The sequence below is a fragment of the Oncorhynchus gorbuscha genome, linkage group LG05, assembly GCF_021184085.1.
Source record: "Oncorhynchus gorbuscha isolate QuinsamMale2020 ecotype Even-year linkage group LG05, OgorEven_v1.0, whole genome shotgun sequence".
NCBI classification, from domain to species: domain Eukaryota; kingdom Metazoa; phylum Chordata; class Actinopteri; order Salmoniformes; family Salmonidae; genus Oncorhynchus; species Oncorhynchus gorbuscha.
This window is the reverse complement of record NC_060177.1, coordinates 65,094,201-65,099,199: the sequence shown is the minus strand read 5'-3', so window position 1 is coordinate 65,099,199 and position 4,999 is coordinate 65,094,201. Positions and strand designations below refer to the sequence as shown.

Sequence of the window (4,999 nt, the reverse complement as noted above, 5' to 3'; positions counted from 1 at the left end):
ATGATATGTTACAAATTACAATTCATAATAAATGTTACGTATCTGCGAAAAGGGCAAATGTCACGAATTTGAAAAACGTATAATGTTATTAATTCTAGCTAGGTGGAAAACGTTAGCTAGGCTAGGGGTTATGGGTTAGGGTTAGGGGTCAGAGTTAAGGTTAGGGTTAGGTGTCAGGGTTAAGGTTGCATTTAAAAGTTAGGTTAAAGGGTTAGGGGAAGGGTTTGCTAACATGCTAAGTAGTTGAAAAATAGCTAAAAAGGAATAAGTAGTTGAAAAGTTGCCCTTGAGGAGATTTGAACTCAGAACCTTTGGGTTGCTAGACGTTTGAATTATACTCCCACCCATCTACCCCGAAAAACCACCATACTTTAGGTTTTGCCTTAAGTAACCATCCGTCTTATGTAACCATACCAAACATAACATATCATACTAATTTTGTTTCCCGGATTTACATTTACTATGTTACATCTAGTCTATGAGACCAGGCTGAGCTGTCCTCTGGCTAGACCATGACTACTTTACAGAGTGCTGTTGAGGCTACTGCAAAACAATGTATTTTATTCAATTATTTGGTGACGTGAAAATATTTAGTATAGTTTTATCTAAAAAGAATAACCTTTCTAATGTTTCACTATTTTCATTTTTATGAAGTTCACTGAGGAGGATGGTCCTCCCCTTCCTCCTCTGAGGAGCCCCCACTGATGTACAGCCATCTCTGGAATACCTTTTAAGGCTTTACATCCATTTTATGAAAAACAATTCCCGTGTGGGTTCTGCTTGATTCACAAGAGCAGCTTGTTATCAATAGTCTCTGGTGTGTGTGTGTGTGCGCTTGTAACGCCAGGGTAGTGGATTTGATCCCCGGGACCACCCATACGTAGAATGTATGCACACATGACTGTAAGTCGCTTTGGATAAAAGCGTCTGCTAAATGGCATATATTATTATATTATGGCATATATTATTATTATATTATTATTAGTATTATATTATTATTATTATTATTATTATTATTATTATATTGTGTGTGTGTGTGTGTGTGTGTGTGTGTGTGTGTGTGTGTGTGTGTGTGTGTGTGTGTGTGTGTGTGTGTGTGTGTGTGTGTGTGTGTGTGTGTGTGTGTGTGTGTGTGTGTGTGTGTGTGTGTGTGTGTGTGTGTGTAACCCCAATGGAAGAGATTGTACTGAGGTTATTCCACCCTGCTCAGGTGGGGGAGGAACAGAAGGAGAAAATGGCTTCACTGACCAGCACTGACATTTATCCATCAGGAATAGTACCCAATGCAGAGAGCCTCACACTGAGCTGTCCTTTTGTCTTTTACTACATGGAGAATGAGATGCTCTCTGGTTTTACAGGAAACAGTCAAAACAATCAAAAGGCTGTGTTGATGGTGGATAATTCCTGATGTGGAATTAAGAGACCTGGCCTGGACCCAAATTCCTCACTCACATCAATTAATGAACCAAGCCCTCTCACTAATGAGGCTAGCACTGGGCTCACACATCAAATCTTGGCTCAGCACACACACACACACACACATACATGCAGACATATATACATACACACATGCACACACACATATACAGTACACAAACTGAAATGCACAAACACCCACACACACACACACACAAATGTTCTCCGTCCTTATTCAAACCGGGGCAATAAAACTCGAGGGGGAGAGTTAATTAGTTGGGACAGGAGGGAGTCTCTCCATTAGACTTAAGTTCATGAACCTTCACTCTGCCAGTAGATCAATTACCTGTTTCATATCAAACCACGGTGGACAATCACACTGTAACCTTCTCTGATCTACTCGGGAGACATCATTAGCTGATCTCAGGCTTCATCATCTATTTGTTTTGGATTCCAGAGGTCTCCTTACATTTCAAATGTTGATGTAGCATTGGAACTCAATGAACCTTTATTATTTCATCATCGCTATGCAAACTAGGCTGATTTCCGCAACAAGTTTTGTTTAGGTAATAAAATGAAAACATTAATTTGAACTACTTTTGGGTACCTTGTTAACATTACAACATGAAATCCATGTCTTAAGCATTGCTACGTTTTGGAAATGGCAAAGATCTGCTTGACACATTAAAGTTACTTACCTTACAGATCACAAAGTCAGCTAATTTCCACTCCATTCATATGCAAATAAGTTTGATTCATACACTGGCACATCTGGCTGTCCTGTTTTAATTTTAACCTGCCTTTCCCTTATCTACACTGAAATAATATCATTTCACTAGTCCTCTACTATGATTTAAAAAATATATATCTCACATAGCTCATTAGTACACCCTTGTGGTTGAATATATATGTATCTATTGTCGGTCCTAGGATACAACAATGAATAATGTGGAGCAAATAAATACCATCAAAGGATACCTTACAATAATGAACACCTTGTGAAACAGCTATGAAAACCAACCTGGCAATATTTAAATAATTGTTTATCATTTTTGGTACAGTGTGTTATTAATTTATTTTCACAGATTTTTTTGTACACTCACATGGCAATCATAGATTGAAGAGGGAGACAGCAATGTTCAGGCACTGCTGCTCTCTTTCTTCTGAGTGTTTGCAGTGCTCGTGTTTTTGGTTCATCTGTGTATCTCACATATTATGTGCCCAGTATTATAGAGCAAAAAACTTTATTAGCGGATAACAACATGACAACAACAGTAGCTGTAGATGATGTAATGAAAAGTTGGAGGGTGCTTAGTAATGGAGGACATCAGGTGGTTCCATGTCTGGGTGTTGGGCAGAACCCCTAGGTCCTGGAGAACAGGAGCCGAGTTAAAGGGAACAGGTTGGGAGACAGAGACGGTAACAGCCAAACACACAGATTACATTTTACTGTGAGAAAATTTGATGTATTAGTGCAGTGTTATAAATGGGAGATATGTATTTTCAACACTTTCGGAAGGTATAGCCTACCTCAAGGGATACCTCTTGGGCTTGGACAGTCGATGGTCCTAAAGTCATGTGGAGAGGTAAATTGAAGAGGTACATTAAAAGCTCAGCATAACTACCATTTCTTGCTTTCTCAAATGTCAACCAAAGCTTAACATACTTTGTCTATTGGGCTTCACTGAAGTGAGGGACGTCAGTGCTTTTTGTGGTCCACCGTCCAACTGCTCCAACTGGAGAAAATTGTTGGCTTCCACCGATGTAACTCAAGGAAGACAAAGAGTAAACTATCAGAGTTGGGGAAACTACAAATAGTTATTATCTGAGATGTTTTATATTCACTAACAGATGGTGACCCCAGCTGGGAGCGAAAGAGCAGCAAGGTTTCCCAGGTCTCGCCTTCCTTTTGTCCTTCTTCCAAACCAAGTCATTTGCCAGGATCTCGTAGCACTTGGTCCCCTTCTTGATTCTGCTCCGGTAGATCTCCTTCAGTTTTCCTGGGCCTTGTCCATGTTCAGTCTCATCTGGATTGACAAAAGGAACAAATGCAATTATATTTCAAATTTCAAATATCTATTGGAGGGTCAGAAAAGAAATTAACAGCGGACATTTTTACCTGGTTAAAAAACTCCCCATCCTTCTCAGTCCGTGCTTGAAGGTGGTCCTCAAAGGAATTCTGATCTGGTTTGACGACTTCCACCACATCACGTGGGGTTTCAGTGATCAGTGATTATACAAAAATAGCAATAGACAAACAACGACACTAAGTCAATCACACATTTGAAAGACTACTATATATGCAATAATTGTATATAAAATTGCATTGTTTATCTCAGTCAACAACTGTGGTTCCCGTCCGTACTATGTGGAGGCCTGGATGCTGCTGTTGGGTGCAAAGAAAATTACCTTCAGGTTGTCTCCCACCCTTCCTGGTACCAATTAAGGGACTAGCCCATGGCAGTCTTGAGGGTCTGGTTGGTACATTCACCAAACCTGGAGGGGGTAGGAGAGCAGTATCTATTGATAATGTAAGATATTGAAATATGTCTGATTATGTACCATGGGAAAACGAAAACAAATTGTAAAAAATAAATAAAACAGACCATTGGTGACAGAATATAACCCATAACATCCGTACCTTGTTCCAGCATTCATGACCTTGGTCACTCAAGATGATCTCAGGAGAATCGTGCGTGTTGAAGATGTCTACCATCACCTTGAAGTTGGCCTCACCAGTCTCGTCCTTGATGGGTATTATACAAAACGAAAATCTATGTTTGGTTCCAAGCTCCCTTTTTATGGGTTACAGAAGGGACTTTAGATTTAAGCACACACTCTTCCTTTACTGACCTTAATGGGTATTGCCTCCACCCACTTGGTAAAGTGATTGGTCGCCGTCAGACACCAGCTGTTGCCATTCCTGGATTTCATGAAGGGCCCGATGAAGTCCACCCCAAACATTTAAAGTTTTAGAGAGAAGATGACCCGTATCTGTGTCATACAGTATGCATATTTTCATACGCACTATACACTATAATATTGAACTCTGCTATGGTCAAATAAAGCAACCATTATAAAACAACTTATCAGGGCAAACATTTTATTGGGACATTTACCGATCCTGTGCCACGGTGAAAGAACTTTGATGGGCTTCAACTCCAGTGCCAGTCTTCACCCTCTCAAACTTCTGGCAGGCTAGACAAGCAAAAAGTGACAACTTGAAACATTGTGTGCTCTCTGATATGACATTTATTGAGATCATAATAATTTCAGATAAAATAGAATGAGATTGATAAAGAAAAGGTTCTTGACTTGCCCAGCTGTTCACCTCTTTGACAATTCCCCGTCAGAAGAAGTGTAGGTTGGGCCTCCTGAGTGGCACGGTGTTCTAATGCACTGCATCTCAGTGCTAGCTGTGCCACTCTGGGTTCGAGTCCAGGTTCTGTCGCAGCCGGCAGTGACCGGGAGACCCACGGGGCAGTACACAATTGGCCCAGCGTTGTCCAGGTTAGGAGAGGATTTGGCCGGTAGGGATGTCCCACCGTGCACTAGCGACTCCTGTGGTGGGCCTGGCGCAGTG

General features: G+C 40.8%; 1 long non-coding RNA gene across 1 annotated transcript; it reads right to left on the bottom strand.

Moving 5' to 3' along the window:
- Positions 1 to 2,648: 2,648 nt before the first annotated feature.
- On the bottom strand, positions 2,649 to 4,618 carry LOC124035216. The gene is made up of 8 exons (XR_006838702.1): positions 4,536 to 4,618; positions 4,270 to 4,339; positions 4,058 to 4,162; positions 3,826 to 3,912; positions 3,536 to 3,612; positions 3,083 to 3,443; positions 2,947 to 2,984; positions 2,649 to 2,786 (listed from the first exon to the last, which is right to left on the bottom strand). It is a non-coding gene; the product is annotated as an uncharacterized LOC124035216 (long non-coding RNA).
- Between the last annotated feature and the right edge of the window lie 381 nt (positions 4,619 to 4,999).